Source organism: Pituophis catenifer, unplaced genomic scaffold (genome assembly GCF_029215685.1).
Source record: "Pituophis catenifer annectens isolate HBS135680 unplaced genomic scaffold, rPitCat1.0.hap2 SCAF_1, whole genome shotgun sequence".
Taxonomy (NCBI): Eukaryota; Metazoa; Chordata; class Lepidosauria; order Squamata; family Colubridae; genus Pituophis; species Pituophis catenifer.
The window spans coordinates 308,899,109-308,923,471 of NW_027256881.1; positions in this window are offsets into that span (position 1 = coordinate 308,899,109).

A 24,363-nucleotide genomic window follows, 5' to 3' on the forward strand; every position below is an offset into this window, starting at 1 on the left:
GTTTTCTCCCTTTCTTCTCAGTTGCTTAGGTATGTGTACGTCTGCAGTGACCCCAAATATGTGCATGTGTGCCAATTTTGGTTTTCTATTATACATTACTTCATATGGTGTTTTATTTATAATGCTGGACCAGGTTCTATTCTGTGTATAATTGGAATAATGTAAGGCTTCTGACCAGAATTGTTTGCTTAAGCCAGCATCTTCCAATGTGCATCTAATCATGGTTTGTAATGTTGAGTTCTTCCTCTCTGCAATCCCGTTCTGGAACGCAGAAAATGGACTAGACGTGTAATGTAACATTCCTTTGTCCTTTAACCATTGGGAGAATTCTTTAGACATGAATTCACATCCCCTATCTGTCATAATTTGTTTTATTCTGATATTGTGTTGTGTTTCTATGCGTTTATAAAATTCTTTAAATTTTTGGAAGGTTTCGTCCTTGTGTTTTAATGTATAGACAAATCCATAACGGCTATAATCGTCTACTATGGTTAGGAAGTAACGTTTTCTATAAGTGATTGATGGAGTTAGTGGACCAACTAAGTCCATGTGTACTAAATCAAAAATTTGGTTGGTTGATCTGGTGGATTTTCTTGGCCTGGGGCTAGTCTTTAGTTTTGTAGATTTACATACTGAGCATTCCAAATAGTTTTCACAATTTTTTATTTTGACACCTTCTGCGTGTTCAGTCATTTTTTGTACTACAGGAAAACTGGCATGTCCTAACTTCCTATGTAAGATGTGAGCGCACTCATCATGAATTGGCTTACCTATTTTTGGTTTTTTTTCATTGTGTACATCTTTGTGATCATGAGATATTTTACATTCATCATTGTCACTGTTGCTAATGTTTCCATCATCTACTTCAATACAATCTTCCATATTTGAATCAATGTTGTGTAACCATTTTTCCTTTGTTATTAGATAAGGTAGGCCTCCTTTAATTACTACAGTGCCTATATCTATTTCATTTTTCTTAAAAGTCGCCTTTCCTTTAGAAAAAACTATGTTAATATCAGAATCTCTACTTAGTTTTATGGCACTTAGTATGTTATGAGGTATTTCAGGTATTAGCAATACCCCCTCTATTTTCCCTAGACCTGGCAGTATTACATTCCCTCTGCCTAATACTTGAACCTTTTCTTGGTTAGCTACCTTTATTACAAATTTATCTTCTACAAATGAAGACAATATATCTTTGTTATTAGTGGTGTGATTAGTTGCTCCAGAATCAATAAGCCAATTACTATTTTCATTCTGCTGTGTGTTAGTGTTGTCTTGCTTATTTAATCCATTCAATGAACCAGATTTTCTATCCTTAGAATTATCTCTGCCCCCTCTATTGTCTTTGTAATTTGGTGGGCTTCTGTATCTATGTCTATCCATGGAAGACTGTCTATAATTGTATTTGTTTCTATATTCTGACCTATGTCTTTCTTTTGAAATTTTGGGGCAATCTCTTCTATTGTGTTCCCTGGATCCACAGTTGTGACATTTAAATGTTTCATTATATTTTTCTTGGAAAGCTACTTTCCTATATGGTTTGTGTTCTATGTGATTGTTAGAACGATTCCTTCTTGAATTGTCTTCTGCTATTAATTTATTGGATAGACTTTCTATGGATAAGTATCCTAGATTGATTGTGTCTAAATGTGACATATAATTGTCCCATGATGGATCAAGTGAGTTGATAATAACACTTTTCATTGTTTGATCTGAAATCACCTCCCCCCTTAAATGCAGCTCAGCTCTTATTTTGTTTAAAGATACTAAATGCTCACTTATGGAAACCCCTGGTTTTATCCTAGATGAAAAGAAATCTTTAGACATCCTTGTGGTGGTAGCTACACTGTCACTGTAAAACAAATTGAACATGCATTGAATAATTTCTGATACAGTCATATTTTGCTTAATGCTATGATACATTGCAGGAGACACGCTAGATATTAATAAGAAAAATGCTCTATGGTGTAAGCAGTCTATTTTTAGAGTCCAAGGTCTTTTTGGGGGACTAGTGATAAAAAACAGTAAGTTTTCCTTCATAAAGACAACCTGGAGCTGCTGATACCATTCTTGCAAATTAATGCCATCTATCCTTAGCTTTGGGAAGTCACTGGGTAAATTTCCGACATTATTATGTCCATTACTTACAACCTGAGGTAGTCCGTGGTCTCGCAAATGCAGAAAGTTACAAAACGGCGTGGGGATGCTCGCAACGAGTCTGCACGGTCTCCTCGCCAGTTCATGTCTTCCCGGACCGTCTGCGTAGTCTTGCGCATGCGCGTTGTTCATTTCTTCCATGGAGTCGTCGTGAGAGGTTCTCCTCGTTGCGGCTCGCTCGTTCTGCTCCTCTTCAGACGAATTGGTCTCTGGCTCGATTTTGGGAGTCTTGACGATGGCGGCTGCTCTTCTTCTTCCTTTGACGGCGTTGGTGCTTGCTTCGGTCTGTGGCGTGGGGCGGTATCGGCAGGGCTCTCTGGGTTCGGGCGTCGTCGCTCTCGTAGTCAGAATGGGAGCGGGCAGGTCTTGAGGCGTTGGCTTGCTCGCTCACTTCTTCGTTAGCTTTTTCGTAATTTTTAGTTTTGGTCCAAAAGCAGCAAAAAGTGTTTTCATTGCTGATTTTATTTGATTGTTTGTTGAATCCCCTTCACTTTCCGATTCTGATTCTTCAGAGGTGTTAGAGTCTTCTTTTTCATTTTCGTTGTCTGATGTTTTTCGCGCCAGAAATTTTGAATTGAGCTTTCTGATTGGCTCTGCTTCGCTCACCCTGGAGGTCTGTTGAAACCAAGATGGCTGCCATTCAAAATTTCGCGCGGGATCACCGGTTTTCTTCTTCACAGCAATATTTTCTGTAGTCATATCACTCACTATTTTGGTGTCTTTTGATTTTTCATTAGTGATGTGCTTCTCTCTCGCTGCTCCGCTGTTCTTCAGCATATCTTGGAGGTTCGCGATGAGGCTTTCATCGTTCTTCTGGCTCTTCAACAGTTTTAATATTTCTAACCTGAGTTCGTTATTCTCTATTTCGATTTCCTCCTCATCATCATTTTCATCTATTATTTCTTCGTCTTCAGTGGTGTATTCTTCAGATTCTCTCGAAATCGCATTTGTGGATTCGTTGATTATTTCTTGTTCTGTTTCTATTTCTTTGCTGTATGCCCTGGTGTTGGGCCTATCTTTTTTAGACATTTTTAATTTTTTTATTGAGTCAATTAACCATCCTCTGCTACCAGCTTGTTGCAATATTTTTCAGGATCAGACTCAATAAATTTAGTAAGAGTTAAAGGTTTAAATATATCTCCTTTTATTTACAATAGGCATTCTATATTCACTGAATATTCATAGGTAGAAGCGAGTAAAAGGGGACAAACAGCTCCTTATATATACAATGGGTGGAGCTAGATGTGGGAGTGGTGAATCATGAATACATTAAGCAGTGAAGAATAAGTTAACCCTTGATACCCCGTTCATATATTATTTACACATTACAGAATAAGGCATTTACATCTGACAAGATGCTTCCTTCTGCCTAATGGTCTGAAGAGGTGTGAGAATCCTTTCCTGTATCATATTTTTCCATCCTGGTCATACACAAGAAATTGCTATGACAGGAAAAACATTACCTAGGAACAATTCTCTAATGCAAATTGTTCAAAAACCATAGCATAAATAGGACAGCTTTACTTTAAAATACAGGTATTAAAGATTGCTCTTGTCTTAAATGTAGCAAGCTCTCAAACGCAGAAGTATACACTTCAGTATGTCATTCACTTCCAAGAAAACGTGGTAGTTTTATGATTTACTGATTATTTTGTTGCACTTGGTGGTATTAGGTATGCACAGTATTTGAAATGCTGAATAGTATACATTTAAAATAATGCAAGGAATTAGGACATTGATTTAGTATAATTCAAACTTAATTAAAATTAATAAAATTAACACAAGTGGATGCTATTCATGTACTTAATAATTTCATAATAAAAATGGCAATTTGATGGCAATGTACAGTAGGTTATGGAGCTGGGCATGGTACTAAGTGAATGAAATGAAACGAAGTGCCATTTTAGATCCAACCGAAATACAATCTCAGTCTAAAGTGCCAAATTACTCCAATGAAGTTATTTTGTTGGATCAAAACCATTTTTAGCACATGAAACTCATCTTAATTTTGTAAATCCGGATCCAAAAACTATGGGATTATTTCTATATGTCCAAAGCAGCTTGGGATCTGTTCTCATCTTTGCTGTTGCATTCATGTATTCATTAGTGAGGAGTTTTAAAACACTTTGGGATAATGACACAGGAGAAATGTCTATTTATTTTGGAATAGTAATAGCTAAGAATCAGTTAAGGGTTAATAATTCTTCAATTAACTGTATTTCTTCCTTCTATTTTAAATTAAGAATTTGAGATAATAAAACATAGTACTCCAATTAATTATATGGTTTTGTTATTTGTTTGTTTGTTTGTTTGTTTGTTTATTTACTACCCATCTTGTAGCAAATGACTCCTGTCAGTTTCCAGCATTAAAACATTAAAATCCTAACACATAAATATCTTTAAAAGATTACAAATAGAAATCAATTATTTCAAATATACAGTAAGCAAGGTTTCATTTCCAAAACAGTGTTTGTTCATGAGTAATTAGAGCATCCTTCCAAAACTAATTTGATCCCCTGGCTGGTTGTTTCAAAAATGAAAGCACATATTGAAAATAAACTGCATATCAAGAGATTATCTTTTATAATTAACATTTTCATGAAATTTAGTTTGTGAAACAACATTTCCGTGAAAGTAATTTTCTCATAATTTCCCAATCAATTTATCTATCAAAAAGAAAATACCCCCATAGAAGTTTTGTATACAATTACATGGATTGTGTGCATGTGTTTACTTCTCTTCTGTCATGTTCTCATCATACACTAAATATTGTATTATTCCTATATCATTTGAGAGCTAACATTGGCCATTATTTGATAACCAATAGGGGATAATTTTTTAAGTCTAGTAACTGTTTAATGGTAATTGTTTAATAATTATTTAATGATTGCCAGTATGCTTGTTTGCAATATGCATTAGTTAGTCTTGACCGATTAGGGTACTTAACTCCATTTTTAAGAGTCTAGAACTGGGGTGTCAATCTCGCATCATCACGGCGTTGTCATGTGATGTATCACAACTTTTTTCCCCTTTGCTAAATCAGGCGTGTTGCAGGCCACGAGTTTGACAGCCCTGGTCTAGAAGTATGAATCTGGTCTCATTTACTGAGCACTTCAGTAGCTAATGTGGGTTTTATGGAGTTGCCATGGCTTGGACCCTACTTAAATGATGGATTTAAGTAAGGTCCCAGGTGTTCCCACAGCCATTTGCATGAATGAATGAATGAATGAATGAATGAATGAATGAATGAATGAATGAATGAATGATTTAATGGTGTTATTATTGGAAAGGATTAGGTATAAATAATAATTAATCTCTAGATGAATTGCTTGCTTAGATGGCAGCTCCTAATCTACGTTAGTTGAGCTCAAAAAGTTAAGCAGGGCTGGATTTAGTTATTTTTTGGTTTTAGAGATCACCAATAAGACAGATCAAGCAATTACAAAAATCAAATTTAAAAACCCAACCTAGAAGATGATAATGGCATTTTGGATTATTGCCAAGAAAATGGTGGTTTCCATGAAGTTCATAAAAAGTTAAGATTAATTTGAGGAAGGAAATCCATTGGTCCCCCTATTGTCGGGGGAGGGGGAATGTGTGCATATGGGAGGAGAGAGAGAGAGAGAGAGAGAGAGAGAGAGAGAGAGAGAGAGAGAGAGAGAGAGAGAGAGAATATTACTGAAAGCCTTATTCAGGAACTAGTAAGTTTTTAAAAAAGAAACATCTAGCCATTGTTTTGTATAGAGCAATGATTCATTTTAATATCCACTGGAAAGGAATCTTTTTCTCACATTAATTCACAGATGGCAATTCTTTGGACTGCAACATTGTCCTATTGTAACTGCTAGACAATCTAGCAGTTTTTCTTTGTGTTTTTCTTTGATAACCTCCATTTTCAGCCTGGCGTCTCTGGACTTGGAAGCTTTGCCTGATTTTCATAGCTTTCAACAGATATATAAATAAATATAAAGGAAGGCAAAAACATTCCACACACTTTGTACTACAACTCAAGCAGTCACCAATGCCAGGAATTTCATTTTCTCAGTAGTTTCCAATAATGTTTTACTGACCACCTGCTGTAATTTGCATTTTTAACTTCTTTCTGGAAGCTGCCAATTATGATACTGTCATATTTTTCTACTACAATTTTTTGGTATTTTTTCTAAGTTAAACTTATTGCTATAATATGCATTTACCTTGTCAAAAATGAGGGTAATTAAAGAATTCCATTACTATAAAACTTTTCCCCTCAAACATTTCCCTTGTTTCTTTCTCTGTTTCATGGGCCTCCTGAGTGATGTAATTCCAGAGAACTGAGGAAGCATGATCATATAGACCACGATAGTCTATAGAACCTTATCGGCACTGAGTGGCCAAACCGGAGCATGTGCCACAGCCCTGGAAAGTCAAAGACCAGCTGGTTGGCGCTCAGCTGGTCTTCTCGTGTGCCAGAGTGCCGGAAACACAAAGACCAAGTGGCCAGGGCTCTGGCACACACAAAGATCAGCTGGCAGAACCAGAAGAGTAGCTGGCAACGGCACACATACCCAGAGAGAGAGCTCTGCATGCCATCTCTGGCACATGTGCCATAGGTTCACCATCACGGATATAGACCTAGTAATTAAGCAATTGGTTTACCTTGAAAAAGGCAAAACTAGATAAAACTTACTAGGCCCAAACAGGATGAAATCAGATTAACACTTGTATAAGTGAGCTCCAGAAAATCCCAGAGCTGTAGGCTGGAATGGAAGTTGAAAATCCTCTCAGAAAGAGATAGTCATAATCCATTTCCATATAATTACTTTAAAAAAACCATTGATGTGTCCATTAGTCTCCAAGAATTAAACCTGCTTGGAGAAAGTTTTTTTCTTCTTACTCATTAAATAGAGAGAATTGCTTAATATTCTTGAGAACAATTATTCAAAACAGACACCTTATTGTGTCATTTGAATTCATAAGTATGAAAGCCAATGGAAATGCCTGCGAACCTGAAAGACACATTCATCTGTTCTCATTCTCTTAGGATCAGAACAATGGTGGGTTGCTCCTGGTTCGGTCCAGTTCTATAGAACCAGTAGTAAAACCGGTAGGAGGCTCTGCCCACCCACCACAACGTCATCATGGGTAATCTGCACATGCACAGAAGCGCAAGCGCGCACGGTCCCATTGCAAACCAGTAGTGAAGGTAAGTAGAACCCACCCCTGGATCAGAAGACTTCATATTTCCTGATCGCATTTATGCTCTGCAATTATATTATGTCACAGTTTCATTTTAGTCCTGGATAAAGATGAATTATTTTATTCATTCAATTTGTATGTTGCTGCAATCACAATAATCTCAGAGGCTCAGAAGACAAAGAAATACAATAATATAAAATAACATAGACGAAGGCAATAAAATCCAGCACAGTAGATGGCATTAAGCTTCTAAAATCATTTAGAAAAGCTTAGTCTTTTGCTTTTCCTGGAAGGTCAACAATTTGAGGATAAATGAATCTCCAATGGCAAGCCATTCCATCAAAATCCAACACTCCTGGGCAGCTGCCCCCCTGACCTCCTGAAAATGGGAGACAACTTACTGTATATGCTTATCCTGATAGGATTAATGTGGAATATCTGACTTTAATGAGGAGATGTGATACTCCAGGTAACAAGGTGCCAAGCCATAAAGGACTTTGTAGGTTAAGACCAGCACTTTAAATTGCCCCCTAAAACTATTAGGCAATGCAATGTAATGTAAAATATGACCAATGATCCACACCTGTGAATACTTAGACAACATATGTGGTTGACAACAGTGTGTCCTGGTTCCTATATTGGAGTAATGTAGCCTGGATTTGTTCCCTTGAAGAGGCAGGGATTTTTTCTGGCCAATAGTCTTGCTGAGTCCTCATCTTTATTTAGTCCTCGTCTCCTTGCAGTAGACCATTGCATTGAGAGGAGTTATTAGTTTCACCTTGTCTTCTGAGGCCAGCATAGTTGCCTCTCCTGGTTGCTAGGCAACTGCTGATGATTCTCTTCATGTTCTGAGTCTGAACTGGCCATGATGGTATCAACAGAGGCTGTAAATGGTACACCAGCCAAATTTAGCAAAAGCTCTGTGGCTATGGCCTCTTTCTCCTTATCAAACAATTGCCACAGGTCCAGGAGATGCCTGGAGAACAGTCTTAGGAACAGTTAATATAGTTAACAGTTAATCCTCTTGGACTTGATAAAGTCCTTAGTGCTATCAGTGCGGCTGTCTGCCAATTAAATCCCTGTCCCTTCTGGCTGGTATAAGCCTCCAGGATGGTGATCACCAGGTGCATTCAGGCAATGATAAATTCATTGGGGGAGGGATCTATAGGACCTTTTAAGGAGGTGCTATTCCACCTCCTTCTTCAAAACGGAGAGGGTTCGCAACTTGGGTGTCCTCCTGGACTCACGGCTGTCTTTGGAAGAGCACATGAGAGCCGTGACCAGGGGCACTTTTTATCAGGTCCGCCTGATTCGCCAGTTGCGCCCCTTTCTGGATCGGGACTCGTTAAATACAGTCACTCATGCTCTCGTTACTTCCCGCCTGGACTACTGCAATGCTTTCTACATGGGACTCCCCTTGAGGAGCACCCGGAGGCTCCAGCTGGTCCAGAATGCGGCCGCGCGGGTGGTTATGGGAGCGACGTGGCGTTCCCATGTGACCCCCCTCCTGCGTGAGCTGCACTGGCTCCCGGTGGTCTTCCGGGTGCGCTTCAAGGTTTTGGCTACCACCTTTAGAGCGCTTCATGGCATCGGACCGGGGTATTTACGAGACCGCCTTCTGCTACCAATAGCCTCTCACCGACCAGTACGCTCCCATAGAGAGGTGCTTCTCAGGGTGCCGTCGGCCAAACAGTGTCGACTAGCGGCCCCCAGGGGGAGAGCCTTCTCTGTGGGGGCACCTACCATCTGGAACGAGCTCCCCCCAGAGATACGGAGGATCCCAGACCTGCACACGTTTTGTCGTGCTCTCAAAACTTTTTTATTTCAGCAGGCTGGCCTGGCCTAACTCTCCTCTTTTAAATTTTTAATTCGTTTGATTTTATAAATTGGGTGTTTTAATCTGTGTTTCGGCCAAAATATTTAATAATTTTAAGGGATTTTTAATATTTGTATTATCTGTATTTTATCTTGGCTGTTCACCACCCTGAGTCCTCCGGGAGTAGGGCGGTATAGAAATTTGACAAACAAACAAACAAACAAACAAACAAACAAACAAACAAACAAATAAATAAATAAATAAATAAATACTATCCCTAGATATCCCCTACTGGGACAATTTTTGTTCAATTTTTCACCTTCCCTTTCTAAAAAGATGGTTGCATGGCAGCTTCAGATCCTGGATGAAATGGATTATCTGTAGCAATTTTTATTTTATCTCTCTCACTGTTTTGGAACATTATTAGTCAGTTGTGCCTCCAGAGTCTTAAGGGTCAATAGTTTATATTTGAGAAGATACTTAAACATGAAATAGGAACCCACCCACAGTTATCCTGTGGTAAAATGAGCAGCCAATACATTTTATAAACATATAAATAAATTCCATGTTTTACTGGAGGAAAAGGTTTATCTGCTTATTTGAATCTGTTTTTAGGCCTCATGCTAGGACAGAAACATTTCAGTAACATTATCCGGTAATTCATGCTGAGAAATGAATATGAATCTTTTGGTTTTGCTAGTCTTCTCTGCAACTTTTTATACCCTGTTTTCCCCAAAATAAGACATCCCCTGATAATAAGCTCAATCGGGCTTTTGAGCACATGGCAATAAGCCCAAGTGCTTATTTCAGGGTTCAAAAAATATAAGACAGGATCTTATTTTGGGAAAACATGGTAGTTGACACCATGATGACCTTTTGGATGGTCTAATCAGAATATGGCAGTGGGAAGGATTGACTCTGAAAAGCTCTGACCTCTTCTATCTTGCAGCTCAGTTTAGAATAGAGGTGATGTGCTCTTATTCCTTTAATATGACAGGCACAGAAAACTATTAAATGCATGTCTGCACTATATGAAATATTTTAATTAATTGATTCAAAGAACAAGTGTGGCCCTGGCCCATAAAAAGTTGTGGAATTTACTTGGATAAATAACTAACTTTAGAAGTTAGCATATTCTTAACCCTTGTGAAATTGACCTCATATCCCATTATTCTCTTAAATAATGATATGAAAAATGACAGGTGAGGTCTTCCAAGGATGTTGATAGCATTTCATCAGTTTGCTATTAATACCCATTTCTGTATCTTTTCATTCTACTGGAGATGGTTGAAATTCTGACTTCTGCTGGGAGACAGTGATGAGTAGGATGAAGAAAAAGCAAAGTTAATTTATTCTAGATGTCAGATAAGAGCTTTTGATAAAAAGAGTTTTGGAAAGCCAAATATAAATTACACAGTTGCTAGGTAAAGATGGTGAAGGTTTCAAATAAAGCACATTATCACAGAACCAGCCAGGATCTGGGCAATTATTCTTTCAAATTAAGTTTTTGAGTTCAGAAAGCAGAAAGTTACACAGAGTTAAGTCAAATTTATAGAAGTAATAGATTCTGGAGCTTATTATGTGTTTCACAGTATCACTGAGCATGCCTCATTGGCAAGCCTAATGGGTGCTTTGGGAAGAGCATCAATCTATCTAGACTTCTACATCAAAGAATAGCATAGGTTTTCAGCCAGCCAGAACATTCAAGGGGGCTGTCAGAGAAGGCAGCTTTGCTTAGCTTGCTAGCTCTTTCCTGAGTTGACACGAGACAAGATATTACCATATAAATGAGATAAGGTCTTAGGTAATTGCTGACTGAAATAGGAAAAAAAACTGCACTGGATTGCCTGTGTCCAGAACTATTAAACGAACAATTTGATCTTCTATCTCTCCCATCCCCCCCTCCATAAATCTGTATAATTCCTTCTGTTTCTACCGCTATTTCTGCATTTTCTTCTATAGTATAATGAAAAATATGAATGCAAAATAGTAACAACAGCTCTGATGAAACTGTAGTATGGTAGATAAATAGAAAGATAAAACCCCAAGCTCATGCTGCCAAAACCTACAGGGAAAATGGTTAAATGTTGGCAGTGTGTTTTTAACTGATAGAGGTATTGATTTGGGAGATTTTAAGCATGAAAAGGGGAATGTCTTGTTTCTGGTAGGCCTCCCATTCCTTCCATTAAAGCCTCTCCCCCTCACCCCCCAGAAATAAAAAGGATGAGAAGGAGAAAGGAGAAAGATGGACAGAAGTGCCAAAAATTCAGCCACATTCCTTCTAGTGATATGACAGTTTCATCAAATGGCACCTTCAGGTCTAACAAATGTCAGCAGACTGAGTTGTGCCCTGGCATAACTATTTCCCATCTCTGCTTAAAACACTTTTCAGTTCACTTGCAACTGAAAATTTGAATGTGGCTAATGAAACTTTCATATAACGTTTGACTTTGTTTTCTAGTTTGTTCTTCTTCTGTCTAGGACCAAATAACAAGGTCAACAACAGGATGTCTAAAATCTGAAGATGAGATCACCTTGTACTTCCGATCTGATGATGGTACAAAGCCCCTTGCAGTGGTGGGTTGCCTCCAGTTCGCAGCGGTTCTATAGAACCGGTAGTAAAACTGACTGGAGACTCCGCCCACTGACCCTGACATCATGAAAATGTTTCTGCGCATGTGCAGAAGCTTCTGTGCTTGCGCAGAAGAGCGCACGTGTGCATTTGCTTCACTCGCGTGTGTGCGGTCCCATTGCAAACCAGTAGTAAAGGTAAGTAGAACCCACCCCTGGCCCCTTGGTCTTTATAATTCCTGGTCAAATTACTTTAGGACAGAGGAGTGAGTAAATTTAGAAAACAGCTCTTTAAAAATAATGTATTTAAAATATAGTTCCAATTAAGCAGATGAGGAACTGAAAATACATTTTGAGGAGGATGGACCTGCTAAATGTAATCTAAAAGTAGAACATCCTGAAACATGGTATCGTACTTTATCTTTGGTAAAAGAGAATGAATGGAATTATAGATATAGATACACACACACATACACATGTGTCTCAAGTCCCTTTATGAGGTTGAAGCTTGAAGTTCATTGCTTTATAAACACTGAGTAAAATGGGTTACTGTAATGGAACGTGTGAATGACTTTGAGGAATGTGGGGAATGTGATGCTGATTATGAAACAATCAGACAAGAGAGGCATGTGCCCCCAGTGGCTTAAGAGTCAGAGAAAGAAACTTTGGAAGGACTCACCCTAATGAATCAAACAATTAAATGTGGTGGTAGGAAATTTGTACTTTCAGATTTGCAAGATTCTGTTACTATAGTCTTACAATAATGTAGAATTAGTTTGTCCAGTCGTGTTTTCTTTCTGGTTCAGCTGGGAGGGCTGACAGTTACTCTTTATTCAAAATATATCAGGTTATTTATTTACAATGCAATCTATGTCACGTAGAGAACATGGTACCTTAAAAAAACTAACACATCTACTATGGCATCTAAAGTGGACTATAACCTATTTTCTCAAACTGTTGTCATCCAAAGTGACATGTTCAGAAAATAACCAGTCATGACTAACAAATTGATTTGCCCATCTGATGGAAAATCTTGAACCAGGTTACAGAGTTCCTTCAGGTATTTCTCAGAATTATTTAAGATTGTTGGTCAGATCAACATGCTTTTGGAAAGTTGTTTCTCAACCTGGTGTACATAATTCAAGCTGTTCACAATGACAAGTCCTTTTTGACCTCTTCAGTTACAATGCTGCTATTGCTTTTGACACTCCGGATGGTGTAATATTTTCCATGGCTCAGACTTCAGCACAGGATGATGCTTGCCAATACCTCAGCATTCTCTATACAAATCTACTCTAGTAAATCTTCAAAGTATATAACTTTCTAGCACTGGTGATGATTTAGTTTTTTCTTCATTAATTAAGTTACCCATTGTAATTTTATGCAATGATAGATACCCAAGGACTAGTGAGTGGGGTCAGTACACATAGTTGCGTCCAGAAGAGAAAACAGAGGTATATATTAACATTTAACATAGAAACATTATTCTTCTAGAGTTGGGTGGTTTGCTTTGCTCACATCCATTAGGAAGCTGGTCAGAAATTAAACCTCACAAAACCTCACTGAAGGTCATGGCTGCCACTTATTGAATTTATTGTATTCTGAAAAGTAATCCATGACATGGCACTGGAAAAAAATGTTGGGATTATTCAGGAACAGAACTGGTAAAACAACTGTGTTGTTTAAAGGCTCCAGAAGATAGAATCAACATTACTTCCTGGTAACTAGCTTTCTTGTACAAGACAAGAAATGGTAAAACCATTTTGTAGCCCATACCACACCTCTATATCAGTATTCAATTAGAAACAGTGCACAAAAGCAGATTCATCAACAGATAAGGAATCATAGCAGTGGTGAATTTCAAAAAGTTTTACTACCGGTTCTGTGGGTGTGGCTTGGTGGACATGGCATGGCTTGGTGGGCGTGGCAGGGGAAGGATACTGTAAAATCTCCAAGGGAAGGTTACTCCAAGGGAAGGTTACTTCAAAATCCCCATTTCCTCCCGATCAGCTGGGACTCGGGAGCAGAGAATAGATGGGGGCGGGCCCAGTCAGAGGTTCTATTTACCGGTTCTCCGAACTACTCAAAATTTCCGCTACCAGTTCTCCAGAACTGGTCAGAACCTGTTGAAACCGACCTCTGAATCATAGCATTAAAAAAGATGGTGCAAGCTGCTGATCCCAACTGTCTGCTTGGTATACTTGGCAAGCTGCTGATCCCAACCGTCCTGCTTGGTTAGGAATGAAGTCATTTCTAACCAAGTGCTGTCTAGAATGATTACATAGGAGTGAAAGTTTGATACAAACTGAAAGGAGTTTGCCAAGAGAAATAAGGGAGTTAAAACCTGATTGTCAAGGAGCTGATTTGATAATCAAGATTTCAGAATAGCGAGTGGGGGAATAGGAACCTCTTAACAGAGCAAACTGAGGGGAAGTTTAAGGGGATGATGAGGTATATGCTTATCATCGGAGCCAGTAAAATAAAATAAAATGAGGGACTCTCACACAGTGAGAGCTTGGCCCTAGAAATAGAACAGCAAAAAGCACAACTCAAAATTATTAGGAAAGATATAAACATGAGTTATAGAATCAGATGCAAGAGGGAGGTGCTATGGGGTAAGGGGAAAGAGGGAAGCAGAAGAAATTTGGTATGGTTCATACCAAGAAGCATGAGGGGAAAAAAAGGGGGGGGGAATCAGCATCTTGAGAGATAAGAAATATGTAATAAAGCTGAGTTTTTAAAAAAACTACTAAACAACCAGCAAGAAAAAATAAGCAAGACGTCAAAAGAAGGAAGCATGGAGCTTTCCCCCCTGCAACAGTCTACCCTTCTGAGGGTTTGCCCTTTAGCTAACAGGGGGAAAGGCAGCAAGGGATGTGTCTTTAAAGGAATACCAAGTTTGGATTGTAGCAATGCTTGGCCAATGGAGGAGAGAGAAACTGTAATATCAGCAGTGAGGGGATTAAATGGATTTATAGGAGAGAACCAAGGTTTGTACCAGCAAGGAAAGAAACATATTCAGAGGGATAGGTGGAAGACAGTGAATTCAGGAGCAGGTGGAGAAGAGAGAGAAAATCACTATTTTGCTTTGGGCATTTGCCAACTGAGGGAAAAGAATGCATTTGTTTAAATAAGCACTGTACCTTTAAAATATATTTGCCTGGCAAGTGGAAGAGAGAATGGAAGAATTGCTAACTCCCAGCAAGGTTCTTTGCAAGGCAAGAGGATTCATCCCAAATAAACTTTAATATTTAAAGGAGTTCATGCAGGCATGTAACATTTGTATAAGGCTACTGTTTCTTTATTGCAAGTAATGAAGCTCTTTTTCTCTATGTACAAGTCAAGGTTTGATAGAGTTTATTGGATGTTTTGGAGGGAGGAATGAAAGTCTCTCTCTCTTGCTCGTTACAAATTAGGCACCAGCTTTTTTTTTTTAAGTAAAATTGCAAATAAACTAGTTTAGAGGAGGAGCCAACATCCTAGTGGAGCCAACATTTTAAACCCTGGACACCTGTGTTAAAACAGGAATTACACCTCTACTAGAACATATTCCAGTATGGTGCTCAGAACTGGGGTCAAGGAAGGGTTACACCAAGGCAAAATGACATGGAATTATTCCTTCTCATTATGCAAAACCCATATTTCCTAATTTCCTTTTTCAATCAGCTTTTAAAGCTATATATGCCTGCACTCAATTATCATCTAGCTTACAATTAACTAGTTGCCTAAGTACTATGTCAAGGAGTAATATGTCAAATAATTTGCTGAGCTCAAAATACAGTATATTATGTTTACTAAATTCCCACAATCTTCAAAATGGTATATAAAAGGAGAAACTACAGACCAATGTCTTAAAAACATAAGTAAGTTACCCAGTAAAAATAAAATAAGGTTCATATGACAGGACTTGTACTTGATAGATTTCGGCAATCATTACAACTTTTTCAAGGTGTTTGATGTTCTGCTATAGAATTTTCCCATGTATAGATGTCAAACTGAGTGGTCTATAGTGCCCAAGTATTCATTTTTCTCTTTTTGAAAATAGAAGCAATCTTCATTCTCTTTCAGTCATTTGGCACTTCACCCTGTCTCCAGGAGTTTTCAAAAATTATATTTAAAAAAATCAGCCTAACCCCTTTGAAGGGATGCGGTGGCTCAGTGGCTAAGACACTGAGCTTGTCAATCAAAAGGTCGGCAGTTCAGTGGTTCGAATCCCTACTGCCACGTAACAGGGTGAGCTCCTGTTACTTGTCCCAGCTTCTGCCAACCTAGCAGTTCGAAAGCACATTAAAAAATGCAAGTAGAAAAATAGGGACCACCTTTGGTGGGAAGGTAATAGCCTTTTGTGTGCCTTTGGGGTTTAGTCATGCCGGCCACATGACCACGGAGACATCTTCAGACAGTGCTGGCTCTTGGGCTTTGAAACAGAGATAAACACCGCCCCCTAGAGTCAGGAACGACTAGCACATATGTGCGAGGGGGACCTTTACCTTTATCTTTAACTCCTTTGAAATACCTTCAGTAACCTAGGGAATGTAAACCATCTGGTCCTGGAGATTTGGACTCATTCAAAATAAAAAGGTATTGGCCACCATGTTTTTATCATCCTCAAGCTTCCATTCTTCTCCATCATTCTGCCCTTATCTGATGGAACATCTGCCCCCATTGCTGGGGAAAACTGCAACAAATGAAGAGTTGCCAAATGAAGACTTTTTAGCCTCCTTCATTAACCTCAATCCTTTCTGATTGAGGTTGAACTTTAATACTCCTTGTCAGAAATTTAATCAAGTAACATCATTTTGAACCAAAATAATTCAAAAGAGAGATCTAAGGTTCTTGCTAAAATTAAAGCTATATAGATTGGGCAGGGCACTAGACCCGGACCAGGGAAATGAACTTTTAAGTATCTAACTAACTAGAAAATTCTTCAGTAGTCTTGCCTACCTATTTACCTTGCAAGGCACTCTTGAGAATAACAAATAAAACGTGCTTCGGAGGAAGGAAACAATAAAAGAAAATGAACAAAAAATGCGCACAAATGATAATAAGAAGTGAAATAATGAAATTGTCTCTGAAGAATATAACTGAGCCAAAAATGCAGAGGCTTCACTGAAGTATGAATTGTTCAGTGAGTGGATGGATAGCTGAAGCTACCCATGCATAACAGTTGAAGTTAAGAACATTTGAAGGCGAAAGAAAAAAAAAAGTTAAACAGTGGCTATGTGAAAGAATAATCAACAGTCTGATTAATTTTTCAGGAGTTCCTATTTTAAAATGTTGTTATTACAGTGCTTCAGGCATTAAATTTGCCAAGCAGACTATTATGGGAAATTTGTGCAGTTTAAATACTCTGCAATCATTGAGAATTCATAGAAACCTAAAAGAAGTTATATATTATGCATTGTAACTGGGGTGGGGTGGGGGTGGGGGGTGAGAGAAAAACACTATAAAAACACAAATGAAGGAAGGAGAAAGAAATTATATAATTTCCTCATGTTAACTCTCGTTGCCACATCTCCTCCAGCATTTCATAGATGAAAAGAAAAACTCTCTTGTGCCCTTTGGACCTTTCTTTATTTTTAGACCACTTATATATTTGCTTCGCAAAAGGCTGTCCCGGACAGGGTTTCCGGATGTCAAAGGGTTAATAAACATATCGTTCCATCTTCTTTTTAATTACAGAAGCATTATATTTATTATTAGAATGGCAATTTTCAATGCATTCACTGAGGTTCATTATTTGGGTGGGTGGTTATGAGATACGTGAGGGTGAGTCATGAAAACATGAGAATGGTTGCGATGTGTGGTATACAGAAGATTGTTTGTTCTGAGAGTGGATTTCACTCCCTCAGGCATTCAACTGAGAAAGAAAGTCCTTGAGCTTATCTTTAATGTTGGGGGTGGGGGAATCCTGTGCTAATATCTGGGTTTGCCATTTTTTAAACATTTGATCTCGGGGTACTTTAGAATTCCTTTTGAATTTCTCTAGTGGTATTTTGAACTCATTTTATTGTTGGAGGTAGTGTAGGGTGCTACTGTATTTTTCATTAGGTATTTTTCTAATAGGGGTCCTTGGTGCTCTCTGAGCTTGCTTGTTTTCTTGCAGATGTTTCATTACCCTAACTAGGTAATATCACCAGTGCTAGCAAGCTCAGAGAGCACCAAGGACCCTCATTTCAACCCTGAGCTACAAATATTCGCCTTATTTTTCTATCAATCTGAAGTATCCCTGGTTGCCCATCCTTCCCCATCTGAAAATGCCCAGTGAGAAACGCTTTTTTCATAGTTTTTAGGATTTAAGCCAGGGGTGAAATGCTCATGGTTTGGTCTGGTTCACATGAACCGGTAATAAAAAAAGGCTACTGGTTTGCCGAACCAATAGTAAAAAAAAAAAAAGTTCTGACGATCAGGTGAGCGATGCATGCTTGTCAGAACTTTCTTTTTTTATACTTTTTTAGCATTTTTTTATTACGAGTTCTCCAGAACTGGTAGTTAAAAATGCTTTAAAAAGTAAAAAAAAAAAAAATTCCAAAGATCCTGAGTCACTCAGCTGATCGTCGGAATTTTTTTTTTTTTTTTACTTTTTAGGCATTTTTTAAAAATGCTTTTAAAAAGTTTTTTAAAAAGGCTCCGACATGGTGCATGATTATCAGAACCTTTTTTAAAAAACTTTTAAAAGCATTGTTTACAACCTATTTGGGCGAATAGGTTGTAAAAAATGCTTTTAAAAAGTTTAAAAAACGGCTCCGAAGATTGCATGCCACAGTTGATCACTCCCCGTGCGCTGTTCTACTTACCGCATGCCTCCTTTTGGCGTGCACTGCATGCGTGCGTGCACCTTGCATTTGGTGCATGGTGTACACTGTGCATCTGTGCACTGCACATGCACATGCAGTGCACGTTTGGCACATGGCATGCATGCGTAGCCAGCAATTCGGTAGTAAACCAGTTCAGATTTCACCACTGATTTAAGCACAGAACTTAGAATACACACCACTATAGAGGTGGGTATAAGTGAAAAAGAGGAAAATCTCAAGAAATGACGCAGGAACAATTAGAACGCTCTTGCAAACTATAACTTTATAAAAGAACACTTCATAGTTATTGGGAAATGACAGAGCAGAATTCCCAACATGTGATCCTGTAGGAGCTGCACAATTCCACAATTTTCAGTTACCATATCAAAACAGATATGGAAGTTACCAGGTTGGGTAAGCTTGAGCCAAAATTTTCTGCGTTCCTTTGTGGCAGTTGTAAAGCTTAAAACCCCATCATGAGTGGAGTCCTTGATTCTGTTGGAACCAATCTATTGAAACCACATCATCCTTTGCTCTTCAGATAAAAGTTCCATTTTGTTTATATATAGAAGAGCTGGCTTGGCAGAATCCTTCTATGGTGCTATGACCATGAGGATCAGCTGTTTGGGTATTTTTATTCCTTGACAAGGAGTCTTCAAAGTTGTTAATATGGCTGGATGAAAACAATATTGATCCCACTTTGGACAGCCACCCAGGCTGCAAACTAATAGTTGCCAGAGGATCTTACACAGCTTGCTGGTTAAATAATGTATCCGCAAAATGCTGCAGAAATCTGAGGTTCAGAGATAGTTGTTTTGGAGATAACCCCTAGTGTTTCTAATGCATTTTGTGGCATCTGCAATACACATCTCCTGAAGTGTGAGATAATCTAACATGGCACACTGAGTTATAAATAGAATGATGAACTCTTGTAAAACCCTGCCTGAAAGGCAAGACTTCTATCTCTTTCTCTCTCCCAGTCCCCCACCCCCATGTTCCCTCTAACTTTTGGTGGAGATGCCTTTATGATTGATAAACTCAAGCCTGATTTTGGGGTCCTTGGAAATTCACCGCAAGCTGTCCAGTTTCATGTTCACATTTGATGAAACAATAAAGGATACCAAAGAAGAGAAATCTTTCCTCCCTCCTGTAAAATAACCTGGTGTTACGTAGTGGAGTCGATTTTCAGTGACTTAAGACCAACAATTCATCTAAGGCAATTTAAATAATGACATAGCTGCCAGGATGATGTACAGACAAGTAAGCATATAACATTTAAAAATAGATTCTCTGTATTAGATCAATTAAGTCTACATAATAGAACTCTTAAGGATAGGCTTCAATAGTTAGATGAAGCTCCTCAACTCAGCGATTCCAAGAAAAAGAGATAAACAAACCATCTTTATATTCTCTGCATAAGTACTGGGAATGCAGAAGAAATAAAAAAGAGGAATTCTCAATAGTACATAAAGAACAATGAATTAGGATTATCAGGAGAACATATAGCTCAGAGGTAAATTAAATTCTTTATAAGCTGAAAATACAGGGCTGAATATTTGAACGAGTTTGAAAAAAAACTAGACCAGTAATGAGAAAGACTGAGATTTTGGATAACGGCTGTCAGGCTGAAGAGGCAACACCAGCCAGAAACTAAATATTCAGATTGATGTGATGATGATAAAATAATATACATTTATAATTCCCAAGGAAGGTGCTTTAAAAAGTTTATTATGTTTCCACTGGGTGTAAGTGAGTTGTACAAGTTATCCTATCATTTGAAGAGATTAGCTCAGTGCCCCTGAAGTAGGATCATCTGAAATGAAATGCTTTAATATATGGCTTCAGTGGTGGGTTGCCCCCGGTTCGCAGCGGATCTATAGAACTGGTAGTAAAACCGGTGGGAGGCCCCGCCCACCAACCCCAATGTCATCTAAATGCTTCTGCACATGCACAGAAGAGCGCACACGTGCAGCCCCGTTGCAAACTGGTAGTAAAGGTAAGTAGAACCCACCCCTGTATGACTTTCATTATGTCTTTGAGATGAGTATTATTAATTACTAATGATAGGCCAGGAGAAGGATCAAAATACCTTCTACAAACAGAAGATTTTAGAATACAGTCTGGGAAGTACACCTAGAATGGGCCAATATATTTAAATGGTTAATTCTATCCCCAATTCTTTGTGTAATTTAAGTGACAGGCTTTGATTTATTCAAAGTTCTATTTTGAATGACATTATGTGTAACGAACAGATATGAAGTATTTCTGAGGATATTTATTTATGAATACATGTACACATGCAATTTTTAGGTCACCTGACTGCCAGCCCCAAACCCTGAAAGAATAGCCAGACCTTTAACAGGAAAAAGAATATTTTTAAAAAGTCAGCGAGGATATTCTTTGTTAAGAAAGAACATAGAAAAGGGCCTGATATTGTGTAAGATTGTTGTCCCATGTAGCTCAATACCAACATTACAGAAGGTCCGACTTCAGATTTGAATGATCTACTTCATTTTTGGTAGTAAAATAATAATATCCTTCAAGTAGAACTGTGTACAATATGAGCCTAGAATCCAAGAATGCTGAACCACAGCATGATAGACCAAATTCAACATACCATACACATTTATGAAGTGACCTAACATTTGTGGGATAGGAAGTCATTTCAGGGTGAGGGAGATTCTGGTTTTGGTTTTGGCACTAACGGTCAGAAATTGTTTTGGATCTACTAGAAATGACTAGCTGGACACCATATCATCAGTACTCCAGAATTTCCAATCAGAAGTTGGTTTTATGTGCTTAAAAGATTCTGAAACTAGAAAACTGTGTTCTCATATATACTACTTGTAATATATATTTCTCTATCTCTATCTATCTATCTAACTATCTCTCTATCTCTATCTATCTATCTATCTATCTATCTATCTATCTATCTATCTATCTATCTTCTACAGTATGTGTGTGTGTCTGTGTCTGTATGTGTATGTGTATGTGTATGTGTATGTGTATGTGTATGTGTATGTGTATGTGTATGTGTATGTATATGTATGTAATCAGAGCCAATCTTCACACTTCAGAATTTTAGCTTTCTAGATATGAGATGTTACTTCCTGTGTAACTCTATAACTTTTAGAGATAAATCATTGGCTATGACAACTAGAAAATATCACCAAACTAACATTGGAATTATTTCTGTTTCAAGAAGGACATAAAATTAACTAAAGCAAGAAAGTATTGAGATTTTCCCCATTTTCTTCATTTATAATTTGCATTTCCCCTTTAATTTGTAAAACCTCAAAGTATTTTTTTGTATATCCAGCAAAGCATATTTTTCCAAATCATTCTCCTGTCATTAGTAATTCCATTTTTGGTACTTTCTGTGTCTTGTCAGATAAAATGTGTTCCATATCTGTCATTCCCCCATTAACATATTTTGGACTATCCATAAAACAATGCATAATTTCTGATAGTATGTTTGCATGTATGTATTTACTATATATTTCATATTTCTTAAATGCCCATTTCCCACTGAGATTGTATCGTAGTTGCTAATTTCTGGCCATTCTTCAAAGATGCCATTTCATGTTTCTGATTTTATAACATGTTGTGTCATTTTTTTAAAGTTGCAATATTAACTGACATCAAAAACAGGCTTTTGTTGTTGTTGTTGTTGTTGTTGTTGTTGTTCTGGTTAGAACCTTTAGTCCCTTCCAATGTTCAGTTTCTAAAACCGTAAAGTAGCTTATCTTTGTGTGGTCTAACAACAGCCAGAGAGCCAGAATAAATCTGTTTCCGATGAGAAGTTACATAATTGTTATAGATAATTCCAAAATCTTATAGTAGAAGTCAATATTCGTAATAGAATGTATGAGGGAACTTGAGGAAAGAGGAGAAAAGATGCTGCTTAGGAAACAATTAGACAAGAGGGGTAGGAGGCTGAAGTCATTTAACAGCCAGAGAAAGAAACTAAGGAAGGACCCACCCTAATGGAGCAAGCAGTTGAGTTTGTACTTTCAGATTGTAAGATTCTATTAATGTAGCCTTACAATAGCTTACATTTAGGCCATTTTCCTATCTGGTTTACCCAGGAAATTCGACATCAATCTTGCAAGTCACTTGACTGATGTCACCAGTTCCTTGGTTTTTGCCACTGTCATTGGCTCTGCTTTCCCAAAGATGTGTTCAATTCATCATATATCCCCCCAGAAGTCCCACAAAAATTACTTCTGAGGGTCATCCGAGGTCACTGCTGAATAGAATTGCCTTCCCATAGACTAAGGGTGGGCAATTAATTTTCCCAAGGGGCTACATGAGAAACTAGGATTGTTGTGGAGGACTGAACCAATAAGCTGAACTTAATTTGGCTGCTGGCGCCTACCTTTTGAGGGAGGAGGACGTGCAAAGCCTAGCCTCACCTCACCTCATCTCACCCCTTAGACCAGAGGTGTCAAACTCACGGCATCAGATTGCTGTCACATGATGTATCACAATGTTTTCCCCCTTCATGGAGCTGGGGTGGCCGTGGCCTGCGTGTGATGCATCCGCCCCACGGGATGCCAGTTTGACACCCCTTAGACAAATGACTGTATAGCCTATGCTTGAACACATTCAATTAAGCCATTCTGGGAAACTGATTCCACTGATAGACTACTCTTACTGTCCCAAAAACATTAAATTAGAAACAGTCTTCCTGTAATTTAAATGTGTTGCTCCATGTCCTGCAGTCTGGAATAGAAAACAGGCCTTAAACGTTTTCTGTTGACAATGTTTCAGGGATTTACAAAGTACAATCATGTCTACTCTAAGTCACCTTTTCTCAAGGGTAAGCATATCCTTACATATCTAGCTACCAGCAAATCTAAATATGAAGCCCAGAAATCCTCACCCTAACTGAGTTGGGTTATATATAAATGCAGAATAAAGTGGAGTCATTGCTTCTTGTAATCTGGATATTGTACTTCCACTGATGCAACCTAAAATTGCATTTGCTTTTTCTGTAGCCTCATCATAGTGCTGACTCATATTTCATTTGGAACCAAATGCAATTCCACAACATTTTTCACAAATACCGTAATATAACCAAATATCCTATATTAGTTTTTTGTTTTCTAAGTGAAAACCTCTCTCTCTCTCTCTCTTTTTTTTTTGTATTAGATTTCATTCTATTACTTTCAGTTCATATCTTTATGCCATCAAAATCATTTTAAATTTTATTTTGGTCTTCAAGAGTATTAATCATCCTACTTAATTTTATTTCACCTCTACATTCAATAAACATTCATTCCTCATTTTCATTCGATTCATAAATGAAAATATTGACCAAACCTCGGGGCACCAGTTTCAATACCTCTCTTCAATATTAGAAGAATTGTTGTTGTTTGTCTTTGAGTATTATTCTGAGCTAGGTGAGTCATACTACCAGTTTGTATTATTGGTATTGTTTGTATTATTGTAATTGTAATTAGCTTTCTAATCTGCACTGTATGGGCTACTTTCTCAAAAGCTTCACTCAACAAAGTAAATTATGTCTACAACACTTAAATAAGATAGACAGTTATCAGAAGGAAGAAGAAGGAAGGAAGGAAGGAAGGAAGGAAGGAAGGAAGGCAAGAAAGAAAGAAAGAAAGAAAGAAAGAAAGAAAGAAAGAAAGAAAGAAAGAAAGAAAGAAAGAAAGAAAGAAAGAAAGAAAGAAAGATTTGTTTTAGGCACTTCCATGCTGACTTCTACTAAGTATTAAACTGTTTTCAAGGTTCTTTTAAATGATATTTTTATAATATAATCAATGAGCTTCCCAGGTACTGTATGATCTATACAGACTGACTGATCTATAATTTCTGGAT